Source organism: Pimephales promelas, chromosome 3, assembly GCF_988280905.1.
Source record: "Pimephales promelas chromosome 3, fPimPro1.hap1.1, whole genome shotgun sequence".
Taxonomy (NCBI): Eukaryota; Metazoa; Chordata; class Actinopteri; order Cypriniformes; family Leuciscidae; genus Pimephales; species Pimephales promelas.
The window spans coordinates 34,648,585-34,665,242 of NC_142771.1; the positions used below are offsets into that span (position 1 = coordinate 34,648,585).

A 16,658-nucleotide genomic window follows, 5' to 3' on the forward strand; every position below is an offset into this window, starting at 1 on the left:
TATTAGAAACAGTTTGTTATAAGCACTTAAAAGCACAAGCACTTGCTGTATGAGCATAATAATATAATTTGCTCTCAAATCAACTTGAATGCACCACTTGTCATCATGATGGTAACTATCCTAAAGCCAACATTAACAGAAATTCTTCTAAATTAGCATAACAAAACATTAATCACTACTAAATCTCACACTTAACATTAATCTTACACAAAAAACAACAACATTATATTGCACTTAATTTTAGCAATTACACTCTCTTCCGAGTGCCATCGGCAAAGCATGCTGGGAAATAGATCAGTTAAACTTAAGTTCGTCTAAATTAAAATAAATAATTTCAGAAAACTCAAAACAATGAAACAGTTCAGTTTACTTAAAATATATCAGTTCTGTGAACTTGAAAGGAAAAGAAAGTGCTAAATGCTCATAAAAATGAATTTGACTGAACTAATTCGTTGAATTTAAGTTTGTCCTACTCAAACCAATTAATTATTTTGACCGTTAGGGTTTACAGTGCACAACAGAAAAAAAAAAGCAACAAAATAAATTGTACGTCGGCAAGTTTGACACATTTCTGTTAGATGAAACTCGCAGGAGAAATGCCACACTGTAAAATCCAAAAGTTGTTCAAAATAACACTTTTTGCGAAACGCAACAATTCAATTTTTTTTTTCAATTTTACAAGAGTAACCCCAACGCTATCTCACGACCAATTCGTATGTATTCGTACGAGTGATTAAAAAGTGGCTAATTCGTGCTAATTCATACGATCTCACTTGTACGAATTCGTACGATTTGTCTAAACCCATGTGATGTAGGTTTAGGGGTGGGGTCAGGGGTAGGTCATTCGTACGAATTCATACAAATTGGCCAACTCGTAAAATATGTATGATTTAGCAAAAATCGTACCAATTCGCGATGCATGACGTAGGATGTACGAGTATCGTAAGCTTAGACGCCTCTCTCTGTTTAAACAAATAGTGCTGCGCAGCGAACTCAAGCTCCTATTCTCTTATATCGAACTCCTCCGACAGTTCTTGTTTTAGGCTTCTAACTTGTGACCCGTGTTTTGTTTTGCTCTATCCTCTGTTTGTCATTGCATCACGCGTCGGGTCAGAGGTCACTCTTCCACCGCAAATCGCTGCGTACGGCCGCCTGTCGGAAGTTATCATAGCTAATAAAGTTTTAAATATTCATTTTTCTTACAAAAATCCTTCGCATTGATTCACTTCAGAAGGCCTTTTACAACCCTGCAGCAGTATGGAATCTTTTTTATGATGGATGGATGTATTTTTGGGGGCTTCAAAATCTCACCCCTCATTCATTAAAAAGCTTGGAAGAGACAGGGTGAGCGTGTTCGTCTGAAAGAAGATATACACCTTGGATGGCTGGAAGGTGAGTATATCATAATAATTTTTATTTTTGGGTGAACTATCCCTTTAAGGGATCGGTTTGCATGCTTTTTTTTTAGTAAGACTTACTAATTAGATTTTACACATAGTTGTGTCCAAGCCTTGAACTTCATTTAGTAATACAGGAACTTGAACACCTTGAACACCTCAGACCAACAATGCACCCCCCATCTACTGCAACAAGATCATGACTCCATGATGCCTCACAAGATTATCCTGGCATATCATTAGATTATATAGTGTTTGATTAGGCTACATATCCATTACTCAACTCTCCTCAACATATCACAATTCCACACAGTAGTGTGAAAAAAAATAATTAATGTGAATTCCTTCTTTGACACAATACTTTTATATTGCCTTATATTTGCAGGGTCGCTGAGGCACTTCGGCCAAATATTCTGCTGCGGATTTGGTTTGGACTCGCAGACTGACAAGCCTTTACGAGATAGATTCCTCTAATTAATGGAGCTGACATCACCATAACCCAGGCTATATGACAAACCTTTGTGGATGAGCCAGCACTCAAGAGTACAAGAGAGTAAGAAAAGTGATGCTCTTCGTCTGACAGCTTTCCTCCTTGGGAGAAAAACCCAGAAATCAAGTGGGACACACTATGAAACATAACAAGCTCTCTTTTCTTTATCCTCTCTCAGTTGTGTCCTCCATCACAGCATGGCCTTGTACATATTTGTCTTTCCACAGGAAATCAGATCACTTTTCATGTCTCTCTCTGATAAAATAAAAATATTTATTTCCATAAATATATGTGGGTGCACTGTGTATAATTATTTTATATATATATAAACACACACACATGCTTGTACTGTATATATAGGAAATATTTTCATGTATACTGTATATAGATTTATATATAATTTATATTCTCTATAAATATCAATATTTTATATATAAATCATATTTTTTTTCTTAAATATATATGCATGTGTGTGTATTTATATATATATATATATATGTATATATATATATATATATATATACAAAATAAATATACACAGTGCACCCACATATATTATGGAAACACAAACTTTTATTTTGGATGTGATTAATCGTGATTAATCGTTTGACAGCCCTAGTAATAAGTAATCCAATACTTTTGGAGAGTAATAAGTAATTACATAGTTAAATATCTAATTAGTAGCTACTAATTAATAAGAAAAACATATATAAGAAAAACATATATATATACAAAATAAATATACACAGTGCACCCACATATATTAGGTAAACACAAACTTTTATTTTGGATGTGATTAATCGCGATTAATCGTTTGACAGCCCTAGTAATAAGTAATCCAATACTTTTGGAGAGTAATAAGTAATTACATAGTTAAATATCTAATTAGTAGCTACTAATTAATAAGAAAAACATATATAAGAAAATAAGAAAAACATATATATATATATATATATATATATATATATATATATATATATATATACAAAATAAATATACACAGTGCACCCACATATATTAGGTAAACACAAACTTTTATTTTGGATGTGATTAATCGCGATTAATCGTTCGACAGCCCTAGTAATAAGTAATCCAATACTTTTGGAGAGTAATAAGTAATTACATAGTTAAATATCTAATTAGTAGCTACTAATTAATAAGAAAAACATATATAAGAAAATAAGAAAAACATATATATATATACAAAATAAATATACACAGTGCACCCACATATATTAGGTAAACACAAACTTTTATTTTGGATGTGATTAATCGCGATTAATCGTTTGACAGCCCTAGTAATAAGTAATCCAATACTTTTAGAGAGTAATAAGTAATTACATAGTTAAATATCTAATTAGTACATAGTAATTAATATTTTGTAACTTACCCAATAACACTGACATACATCACAATGCATGGCTTCTGATTGGCTCTGATTTTAAAAATGAAAAGTCTGCATGCCACACAAAAGATTCATTAATAATCAGCCCTGTGGGTGTGAAGATAAACATGGGATGATTTTGGGAAGTGCACAAAGGGAACAAAGACATAAGAGCCACTATAGATATTCAGATATAGATCCCAACTGATCCTTTGCGTAAACTCTATACCCTCACACACACTTTCACCTCAGTTTAGTCAGGCTCTCATAAGTCAGACCCGCATTCCTTGCGGTTTTAGCAGATAGTTACTAAGAATGAAGTTGGACGTTTAAGCAGAAAGTGAGAAATTCCCAATTGTCGCAGTGAGTTTCAGTCAGACGGATTCAGATGGACAATTCAAGACGGATACTCTCAGACCAAATATCACAGAAGCATCATGCCATTTCAAACTGATGCACATCCCACCACAGATTCTTTCCACTAAGTGGATGCAATTTTGAAGGGAATTTCCAAACAAGTATGCCTCTTAACTTCCAAGATAACTGTTGATGCACAAAAGGTTTGCCAAGTGACAGAAAGCACATATTCACATGTCTAAATTTGGTCTGTCCAATCAAGTCGCCGATAATTTGCTTTACGTCTATCATCATCATCATCTTTACTCTCATGTTGCTCAAAGCTCATGTGTCTATTTAAAGGTATGTGCTACTCAGTTCGTCCCCTTGGAATTATATGGTTCTTCTATCTGCGTTCCGAACAGTTTTGAGATATTGAGCTTCAAAGTTTTTGCATTCCATTTAGGAAAATGTGTATGGGGAACAAGTTTCTTTCAAACATGAAAATAACAGGGACCCTAAATGTACAAAACACATCACATAATGTAAATAAATTATCACAGAATAAGAATATGTGAATTACTCAATTTTGACAAAAATGTCAGATGGAACCTTATAATTCCAAAGGGGCGATTTGTAATGACAAAGTTGCAACTAAGTTTAAATATATTAAATTCAATTAATTAAATATATAATTATGGCAGATGGATAGATAGAACGATAGAATGATAGATAGAACGATAGATAGAACGATGGATAGATAGATAGATAGATAGATAGATAGATAGATAGATAGATAGATAGATAGATAGATAGATAGATAGATAGATAGATAGATAGATAGATAGATAGATAGATAGATAGAACGATAGATAGAACGATAGATAGATAGATAGACAGACAGACAGACAGACAGACAGACAGACAGACAGACAGACAGACAGACAGACAGACAGACAGACAGACAGACAGACAGACAGACAGACAGATAGATAGATAGATAGATAGATAGATAGATAGATAGATAGATAGATAGATAGATATGTTTTTCAGTATATTCAGTGGTACACTTTACCCACATTCCAAAGACAATATAAGTAAATATGAAATTACATGTAAAGACAAAAAAGCACTCAAACTATTTTATATAAATTCAAACTAATACACTTTTTTGCTTTAATTGTAATTAACATGTCATTAAAGGTATAGTTCACTTTGAAATTAATTTTTGATATGTTTTATCTTACCTCAAGGGCATCCAAGATGTAGGTGTCTTTGTTTCCAGTATTTTTAATTTTGACATTTTTCAGTCAAACCGTTCTTGTCTGTCAGTCATATAATGGAGGTATATGGTCACCACCTCAAAGAGCATGCACAGAGAAGTCAAAATTAAACATGATTTAATGACTCGTAAATGTAAGTACAATGTTTTTATATCGTTTTTACCTCGTGTAATCACAGCCACGTCCAAGTGATCTGAATCAGTTGTGCAATGTCCAACTGAACCGAACTGAATCAGTTCAATGTTACGCCGGAAGTGATCGCTTGACTGACAGACAAGAACGGTTTGACTGAAAAATGTCAAAATTGAAAATACTGTGGAAACAAAGAATGAGGTAAGCTAAAACATATCAAAAATGTATTTCAAAGTAAACTATCCCTTTAAGTGTCTAAAAATATACATTCAGTTTACCTATTGTTTCACTTTTTAGAATTATGCGAAAGTGTACTTCTTTTTCAAAAACGGACACATTCAATAATGATATATCACTTCGCCCTTTTTCATTCCTTTTGGTTTTAAAAGAAATCTATAAAACAAGCTTCATTTCACACTTTTTCATACCCACTCCCACTCATCTCTGAGAATCACTTCACATATTCAATATACAACACCCAAACAAACATCTTCAGTTTAGTCTTACAAACACTTCTAAAATTTGCAGCAATGACTTTGAAATTTCCGTTATAAATGCACTACTCAAACGAGTAATTGTCTAAGCTGAAAATCATCAAAACCAATGTCTCTTCAAGCCATATGCTAATGATTAAGTTGTGAAAGGACCTTGCTGAGAGTAAGAGTGTTGATCAACACATAATTCATGCACTAAAGGCCTGTGGTCCTCTAATTTCACAAACAGAGCTGTGCATTTATATTGTGTTTATAGGCTTCATGTTGCATTTGGCACTTTCTCTGTTTGCATGAATCATGGAAATGCGACAGCCTCTTTTGTCTACCCTGGGTGTTCATGAAACATATGGCGCACCACATCGTTACATTAAAGCACATCTGTGACTCGACACAAGTCTCGTGTAACAGATCAGAAACCTACAGCAGATATAAGAGCTGGCAGTGAATGAAACCATTAGATTTCCTTGAAGAGAAACCACCAAGAGTGTGATAAAGAGTCTGCATTGACTGCACTTCTCCATCTTGAGGTCATATCAGTGACATATTTCTGACAGGCACTTGAGTAAAGTGCTTTTACGGAGTCTCCATGAGTCCAGATGGTACAGATTGGAGACCTCAGATAAGAGAAGAATGATGCAGGTGAGACGCCATAGAGGCTACTATTCCCACAGAATTAATCCCATTAACCACAGAAAGAGAAAGTGAAGGTTGACCTGAACATCTGGGAATAACAACTGCTTTCTTTTATGCTTCACAAAGGTGGAGCGTGCCGGGACAGGACAGCAATCTGTTCAAAAGAGTCAAATATGCATCTGATATTTCAGTGTAATAAAGAGTTTCCACTGCTGCCAAAACATAATTTGAGGGATTTTGAGGAGAAAAAATGTCTTTGATATTAATCGTTTCTCAATGGGAGTCTTTTCACCCGTATAATATAATCCTGTTATACATTTTCACAATGTCTAACTTTACTCTAAAACATAAATCAAGACGACATCAAAACTACACGTGTGAAAAAGGAAGTGTGCTTAATTATATTTATAGTGCACTTGTATTGTACTTCAAATCTTAAATGTATATTTTAAAAAAAAAAACTGTATTTACAGATAATATACAGTAATATTAATGAAAAAGGCCATTTAAAGGGATAGTTCACTTTGAAATTAATTGTTGGTATGTTGTAGCTTACCACAAGGTGATCCAAGATGTAGGTGTCTTTGTTTCCACAGTATTTTCAATTTTGATATTTTTAGGTCAAACCGTTCTTGTCTGTCAGTCATATAATGGAGGTCTATGGTCACCACCTCAAAGAGCATGCACAGAGAAGTCCAAATTAAACATGATTTAATGACTCGTAAATGTAAGTACACATTGATGGCCTAAGACACGAAACGAGCGGTTTGTGTGAGAAAACCAACAGTACTTATATCGTTTTTACCTCTTGTAACCACAGCCACGTCCGAGTGATCTGAGGACACAGGCGCTTCAGGCTGCGCAAACGATATGGCCATCAATGTGTACTTACATTTACGGGTCATTAAATCATGTTTATTTTGGACTTCTCTGTGCATGCTCTTTGAGGTGGTGACCATAGACCTCCATTATATGACTGATAGACAAGAACGGTTTGACCTAAAAATATCAAAATTGAAAATACTGCGGAAACAAAGACACCTACATCTTGGATGTCCTTGAGGTAAGCTAAAACATACTGTAGTCTGTGGACAACTTTACTCTGTAAAACCCTGTGGCGAGTGCAGCACGCCCACCGTCGACTGCCGGTGCTGCAGTAAATGAATTCTGTTTGGTAAAACAATGAGACAAAGTTGTGCTGTCATCATTAACAAGTCACTCTTGTACTCTTTTATTACAATAATTCAAAGATTATATATATACATACATATATATATATATATATATAGTATATATATATATAGTATAATTAAATCACAAACACATGGTAATATATAATTCAGAGCAGATTCCCTTCAGCATATCAGATTAAATCACAAATAAGGCTGTCATCCTGTATTTTCTGGCTACCTGAAATAATCGATTCTGATTGGTCAGTCAAGGCATTCTGCAAACTTATTGTAAACATTCTTGTCATATGATAAAATAATCAAATTTACATTTCATCCATTAATTTGGTAGGCAGTCTCTGCCTCACATTGGGGTACTACAGTTATTTCAACTGCTGACACACATTTTCAAAACGTTGCCTTTTTTTTTTTTTTCAAAACTTTACACCCAAATCCAAGAAATACACACAAAATGCAAAATGCCTTACATCTCTTGCAAAATGAAGGACTGCATTCAAAATATCACAAACACATATCAAAAGCAAACGTTTGTCTTTCGTTGCAAACACCTTTGCCCTAATATTATATTTTGGATATACATACAGGTTGTGAATACAATATTACACAGTCTGAAAAACCTATAACAAAAAACTCAGCCTATTCTAAAGCCATGATTGGTTGGCATTTTGACAGGTTGTGTTTGAAAAAGGAAATCAAGATAATTCCGCTTAGATTTGTTTGTGTTACATAGAGAATTGTGTGTTGTGGTTTGCAAAAAGTGTTTTATGAAATTTAAAACTGAGTCGAAGGCCAAGAATTGATGTAAGGTTTTGCAGATCAGGTTTCAGAAACTGTGTGACAAGTAAGGATTTTGTGTGTAAGCAGTTGATAAAAACTGTAATAATTCAACAACAGTGATCAGCTTACTGTATTTTATCCCTTAATTGTTTGAATAATAACCTATCATGACGTAATCTGTTTTAAAAGAGCCAATCGGTGTCCTTCTTACAGTAAGTCCTGGGTAAATTCCCACACAGACTTTCTCGCAATCATTCGCCAAGTGTCTGAGAAGAAAAAAAATGTCACAGTTATTGAGGGGTCATCTTTAGGATGAAGTGTGTGTGTATGTGTGTGGAGGTGGTCTGGACTGTGCTGAGGAAACTCTAGATTTGATGAGAATCCTAAAAATGACTTGCAAGCCCAGAAAACACCTGAAATTGCTCTATTAAACATCTTTGATTTCATTAGTTTTATTTTCCGACACTTCAAGCACCCAAGCCACAAAATGCTCAATGCAGGGGAAAAAACAGTCACAGCTCCTCTGTGTAATTGCTTTGACCCCATTAAAACACTTCATTCCACTTAAAGAAGAGTAAAAAATCTTAAGGAAGCGGAGGACCAGACTTCCTTTAATGAAGCATGACTCATTCTTAATGTGGAAAATGCCTGGCGTCACAACACAACAGATTTTTCCACCTCTGTTTTGGTCCGGATTGCTCATTTCGTTTGAGAGTGGAGTTCTCACTGTGGTGTTTATTTTGATAATTAGCAGTGTGGTGGTGCCCAAAATAATTAGCATGCAGGATAGATTTTTTAATGAGACGCTAAATCAATGAACACTCAAATGCAGTGATGTGTTTTCCGTCTCGTGTTTCGTTTCTCCTCGTCTGTGTGCTCATTTCCTACATTCTCTCTCTTTCTTCTGTCCCTCTCTGTGAGTTCGCCTCCCGTAATTTAAAAGGCACATATTCTTTTTCTTTCTCGTTGTCCTTCCCTTTTCTTTCCCCTGCTTTTGTGAAGTTTGCATTCCACACCTCCTCAGCAGACAGCAAACAAAAGAGCAGAAAGCACCACTCTTGACCTGCAGCAAACATTCTTGTGAATGTCTCTCTAACACGCCTCCAGCTGCCCAGAGAGAAGATGCCTGGAATCTCGTGTGCTTTTATATAAAATGGACGCATAAGAACTATTTCTCATTTTAAGAACAATTAATTGGTTAGAAAACCAGCTGTGAAAAGTATATATTAGGCATGGACAGTCGTGTCCTAAGGGTTAGAGAGTTAGACTTGTAATCCATAAGGTTGCGGGATCAATTTTCAAAGCCGCACTCTCTTCTATTCTCAATAGCCACAACTGAGGTGTCCTTGAACAAGGCACCCAACCCCCAATCACTCCCTGGTTGCCGGAGTAAATGGCTGCCCACTGCTCCGGGTGTGTGTGCACTATAACTTGAATGGGTTAAATAGGACAAATTCCGAGTAAGGGTTGTATAATTGGCCTTCACGTCACATATTTAATATTCTAACACAATAGCAAGTGACTTTTAAAATGAATGTGTGCTGTTAGTGATGTGACAAAGCGATTCTGATTCTAAGGCCGTGTGTCCACCAAAGCGTTTTTCCACGCACCTGGCGTATGTTTTCAACTGTTTTCAATGGGAGCGCCGCGTTTTTTAAACGCCATGAGCGTACCGAGGCGCTGAGCGGTTTTTTTTTTTTCATGCTGAAGCGCCGAGCGCCCAGCATTTTTACTGGTCGCTGGGAGTTGAAAAATGTTCAACTTTGGATAAAACGCAGCGCTCATCACTGTCACTTTTTACCCAGCCGTCCAATCACAGTGGAGGAGGGGCGGGACTAACACCGCACCGACCAACTGTCAACATTCAAACTGCTGCGGATATTCTGTATCATAGCAACGAAACGTCTCAACGGAAAAAACGCTGTGCTACCAAAACGCTCTCATGCACGGCGTCTTCAGCAGAGCGTCTAGCGTTTTCAGCTGGCTAAAAACGCTTTGGTGGACACACGGCCTAATGCGTTACAATATTGCGTTACTCCCTAAAAATGTAACAAATTTCAACATGACATCATGACTTTTGCGTAAACATACATGCCACTTTCAAGTCAAGTGGCGTGTTATCTATACGCATTTTGAGCTATCCGCGTGTATGCGTGTATGTCTACGCCGTTAAATGTCCGAGCGATTCCGTGTGTATGTCGAAACGAGCGAAACGAAGGCAAAACGTAGTTCTACATCTGGGGAACGATATTTTTTTCCCTATGATGGTAGGGGAAGACTCAAAAATGCTATTAACCCCAGTGACGGGTAGGTGTAGGGAAGGGGTTGGGGTAGGTCATATATTTATATATACAACACATTCTCATCCCAAAAAGTCATATAACTGACGTTTTGGGACGTCTTTTGACTATACGTCAATATTCGCCTTTTTAGGGCCCCCTTAAACGTCGCTAGATGGCGATCCCGGGCCGTCATACAACTGACGCTTTACCTTTAACGTCAGTTAGGTGATGGGTTAGGTTTAGGGTTAGGTTTAGGTCTGGGGTAGAGTTAGGATCCCATAACCTCATCTACCGACGTTTAAGGGGGCCCTAAAAAGGCGAATATTGACGTATGGTCAAAAGACGTCCCAAAACGTCAGTTATATGACTTTTTGGGATGAGACTGCGCTGATATATACAGTAATGTAACGTTAAGTCAACGGCGTTCATAAACACGCTGAAAAGCGATTATGCGTGTTGATAGCACGGCAAAAAGGGAAATACAAATTGCCGTGTCATACATACGCCATTTCATGAGATCTGTCAACGCATTCTCATCCTTTAACGTCATATAGAACGCTATATGCAAAAACGGCGCTCTACTACGCACATGGCACCCGTTATCGTTAATACAACACGAGCTGTGAGGGCTAAGTTTAGGAGTGGGGTAGGGTGTGCGTGTCATATTCACGCTAAAGGATTTATGACGTCTTGGGTTTGCGTGTTATATTAACGATAAAGGGTGCCATGTGTGTAGTATAGCGCCGTTTTTGCAAATAGCGTTCTATATGACGTTAAAGGATGAGAACGGGCTGGATCTGTTTGCTAATTTTGTTACTAAGTTACTTTTTGTGGAAACTGTTACAAGACTTTTGCCTTACTTTCTCTAACTAACTATTAACTAACTAATAGCTAACTATTCAGATCGCCAATCTGATTCATTCACGTTGTCCAATCAGAACTGTACCACCCAGCACACAATATCCAGTCACCCCATCTCAAACTGAACCTATGCAGCTCGGATATACTCATCTGACTTTTGAGGAACCAGAACGGTCAAGCGGGCCATTCTTGTCCCACAGGACCACCTCCTCGTAGTATTACTATTACTATTGTATTAGAGTACCTGTAGTCCTGTCACTAGAGGGCAATAGTATATCCACATCAGCTCTATTAGACTCAGGGGCAGCTGGGAACTTTGTCTCATGAGTTTTCTCAACAACAAAAACTCCCACTAATCTCTTGCAAGTCTCATTTGGCAGTGGAGGCGCTAGATGGACTCTATAAGGGAAGGGTCCTGCACTCCACCGTGGATCTTCAACTACAGATCTCTTCACACTGAGATCATTCATTTCTACATCATCACATCACCTCATAACCCGGTTATTCTTGGACTCTGATCACGCCAACATAATCCCTTCAATTCATGGAAGGAGGATCGGATCACCAAAGGGGACAAGTCAAGTTACCCCAGTTGTTTAACTGGCAGCTCTTCACTCTGCGTTCAGACCGTTACGCTAAAGGACGAACCTGCTCTTCTTCCTACTCTTCCCATTGAATACTTAATTTTCTTTAATTTACAGTACAGTACTTACGTGTACTTACAGTGTACTTACCTAGAAAGTACTGGCTAATATAAGGCAAGTACACGGGTAAGGGGTAGGTTTAAGGTTAATACCTTGTTATTACCCAGTAATTGTAATTACTATAATAGGTACATAGTATGTACATGGGTAACAGGACTGTAAAAAGTTGGTCAGTCCAATTCAATTCCACAGATCATGTGCTATAAAGTGAAAATTCTGTCATCATCTACTCACCATTATGCTGCTAAACCTTAACTTTAAGGTTTTGTCCCCTTAAACAAAAATATATATACTGTATTATATGAAACCTTATAATTATGTTAAACATGCTATTTTCCACACAATAAAGATGCCCTAGCTGTCAAATTCAGCATCTAGGTTTAAGATATAAGATAATTATACATTTGGTCAAGATCTTTAAACCTGGGCCTCTAGATTTGCTAAATTAAAAGTCTGTCACTAGACTGACACATCTTCCTAAAGTGAGCCGAGGAAATCACTGGTTCCTCCTTCTCTGGTCTATGGGAACCCATCCACACTGAGCAAACAAAAGTCATAGGCTAGGTAGTAGATGAAAAGTCAAAGGTCATATCCAAATGCTGTAACAGTCAAACGAAGTAAAAAATAATGTATTCTAAATGTACATTCTGCATGCAGAGAAGCTGACGTGGAAGAAAGAAATATGCACATGAAAGTAGACAGAAAGAAAGTGTCTGTGAAGACAGCAAGCAGAGGCCTGTACTGCTGTTTATTTATTCAACACACACTCTCCTTTTCTCTTTATCCCTCTCTAAACCTCGGTAAGATGCCAAAGTGATTGCTTAGAGGCTAAAACTCCCTCTCCAGCACTTCTACCCAACACACACAAACACACCTGTCTACTTTCTCCTAAAGCTGGGGAAAGACACAGCCCTCCTCACATCTATCCATTTCCCTTATCCAAATTTAGATGCAACTGGTTAAATCGGAGCAGGGAGATATTAAGAGCTAAATTATCTTTTGGAATTTTTTTCATATTTTTTGGAATTTTTTCGCCCCACACACACACACACACACACCGATAAAACCCATGATGATGGGCTGCAACCTCGAAATATGCAGTGTTGGATGAACTACACGGTTGGATGTAGTGTGTAATCACAGTACAGTATCAAACTTCATCTCATTTATGATATTTTTTATTATTATTATTCTATTGCAATAAACATTTAGAACAGAAAAAACAGACGATAGATAGATAGATAGATAGATAGATAGATAGATAGATAGATAGATAGATAGATAGATAGATAGATAGATAGATAGATAGATAGATAGATAGATAGATAGATAGATAGATAGATAGATAGATAGATAGATAGATAGATAGATAGATAGATAGATAGATAGATAGATAGATAGATAGATAGATAGATAGATAGATAGATAGATAGATAGATAGATAGATAGATAGATAGATAGATAGATAGATAGATAGATAGATAGATAGATAGATAGATAGATAGATAGATAGATAGATAGATTGGATGGATGGATGGATGGATGGATGGATGGATGGATGGATGGATGGATGGATGGATGGATGGATGGATGGATGGATGGATGGATGGATGGATGGATAGAACAACATATAATGATAGAACAATAGATAGAACGATAGATAGAACAATAGGTAGATAGATAGATAGATAGATAGATAGATAGATAGATAGATAGATAGATAGATAGATAGATAGATAGATAGATAGATAGATAGATAGATAGATAGATAGATAGATAGATAGATAGATAGATAGATAGATAGATAGATAGATAGATAGACAGACTGACAGATAGAATGATAGATGGAACCATAGATAGATAGATAGAATGATAGATAGATAGATAGATAGATAGATAGATAGATAGATAGATAGATAGATAGATAGATAGATAGATAGATAGATAGATAGATAGATAGATAGATAGATAGATAGATAGATAGATAGATAAACATATAATGATAGAACGATAGATAGAACGATAGAACGATAGATAGATAGATAGATAGATAGATAGATAGATAGATAGATAGATAGATAGATAGATAGATAGATAGATAGATAGATAGATAGATAGATAGATAGATAGATAGATAGATAGATAGATAGATAGATGTGTGATCTAAAATGTGAATCCTGATCTATTTCTCCTTTCGCTGAACCTCTCCATTCTCTTTTGTCATGATGACATGTGGGTTTTGTGGCTGCATTCTGACTGCAAGGCTAAACTTGTGTCCAGTGTGAAACTCCATCAGTATAGGATGACGGCTGAACCTGAGAGGAATAGAGCAGGCCAGGAATCCATGCTGGGAAAACTATGCCTGCCCTCAGGAAGAAACTTTAAAAGGCCTGACAGAAATCAATAACTACAAACAGTGAGGCCTGTGGCGTATCCGATCATTCTGTAAACAAACCAAGCATCCACAGAGCAAATATGCAAAGCATCAAACTCAACTCAAAGCTGATCTAATCTGATCGCCAACTGCAGAGCGGCCCTGTGTGTGTGACTCGTTCAAGCTGAGCATTTTACTTTTTGAAACCTGCAGCCTCGCAGGAGTGGACGCAACATAGCCAACAAGACCAAACATGTGTGACCTCGGCATTTGTTCTTGTCATCCGCACTTTGACACCTCTCAGTGAAGTCCAAAATTCAACTTGACCCACATCTAATACCCTTGCCAAAGAAATTCTTAACGCAGTTTTCAAAAAATTACATTTTCACTATACCTGTGACATGTAATCATTGTGTTAGAGGCTTTAACCTTGAAGCTAAAGTGTAACACTTTACAATAAGGTTGTAACATCAGTTAAAGCTGCAGTCCATAGCTTTTTTGGGGGTTAAGAATTATCCAATATACATATTTGAGAAAATACATAACCAGCCAGTGTTCTCTGCTTGCCTTAGCTTGATTCAAAACAGAAAAAGGATTCATGAAGTGTATCTGTTTCAGTTTGGGGATTTTTTTTAATTGGGGTTGCAGCTTAACAGGTTAAGAATGAACAATAATCTTCAGCATTTATTAATCTAAGTTAATATCAATTTCAGCATTTACTAATACATTATTAAAATCAAAGGTTGTGTTTGTTAATATTAACAAAGATTAACTCATAATGTAACTAAAAATGGATTATTCATTGTTAGCTTAACTGTCACCGTCCCACAGGTGGGACGTTTGCCACTATATTTTTAAAACAATATCTTAGTAAATACCTTAAATAATATTGACAAACTATATATCATTTGAAAGCTTACAATCTCTAGTTTCCATATTTGGTGACTGATTTTCAAAATATATTACAGAGGAGCCATAATTTATCAATATAAAACAAGAATATTTTCATACTCATAAGGCGTGTTCAGCCCATTATTTTAAAATAGCAGTAAACATGAAAAATCATGAAAAAAATGGTAGATATCTCAGTTTGTTTTCATGCCAAAAGTTCAAAAGATAGAATCCATTCAATTATTTTGGAAAAAAAAGGTCTGAAAAGTTTGAAATATCAAGAAAAAAATAATAAATTCACCATTTGTGACGTGGCAGCTAACTATGACTTACATGCGTGTTCTTTGTATGCGTTTCTTAGAGGTTCAATTCATATCAAAATCTGCCAAACTTCCCATGCTACTTCTGAATAGGATCTCTACTTCAGAAATTATATGAAAATTGTGAAAATAATGGTTCATATCACTCAAAACATGAATGGAAATGCAGGCGCCCTTATATGGGCAGTAATGGAGTCTGATTGTGCCCTAGTGAAAAAGTTTGGTACTGCGCTCAAACAAAATCTTACTGAAAGCTCATTTTTTGAGATATCAACCTAAAATTTGAAACACAACTTGTTCAGATTTTTGGCTTTGATCTTTCTGCCATTTTAGAGTAGCCCAGGTTTTGAAAATATATATTTTATGTAAAATATGAATCATTAATATTTTTACATTGTACATTTCCATAAACTCAAACTTCTATAACTTTTTTTCTGTTTCACTTTCTTAATTTATTTCACTTCTACAAAAATCTGCCAAATGTCTTCTTTAAAACAAGACCAATCATATGTCTATATTCCAAAGCATTCTTGAATTACAACCATTTAAGTTCGAAATGTGCATTTTCATGTCTATTCAAAAAAGGGGGGGTGACAGTTAACAGGTTAATCTTAGTAAATTAACTAATGAACCTTATTGAAAAGTGTTACCGCTTACAGTTTAGCATTTCCTTTTTTTATGATGGATAAGAAGGTGTCATTTTCACTGGTTATTACTGCGGATTGTTCTATTCAAGCATTGATGGGTGAACTTCACAACCCTTGTGAAAAAAGTAGTGCACTTTATCATACTTTTAGAAATAAAATGAGAAATAATAAAAAAAAGTGCAAACTGAAGGTAAAATTTCCAGGCACTTATCTGAATGTTCATTGCAATTAAATGAAAATGCATTAGAGTATAATTTCGAGTGCTTTTTCACCCACTTAAGAAGGACGACTTGAGTACATCTTTATGTCTAATTTCATATTTACTTCTTTTGTCTTTGAAATGTGTAGCACATTTCAAATATATGCACTTTTAAAACATAGGCACAGATGAAACCAGACTAGACTCCTACAGTGATTGTGATTTTCCAAGAATGGCCTGGATCAATATCTTTTATTTACCTCG

The 16,658-nt window shown here is 35.9% G+C and overlaps 1 protein-coding gene across 1 annotated transcript in view; it reads right to left on the bottom strand.

The window, feature by feature from the left end:
- col5a3a (collagen, type V, alpha 3a) overlaps nt 1-16,658 on the bottom strand; it is a 117,070-nt gene that overhangs the window by 84,239 nt on the left and 16,173 nt on the right. The gene's annotated exons all lie outside the window — the stretch shown is intronic.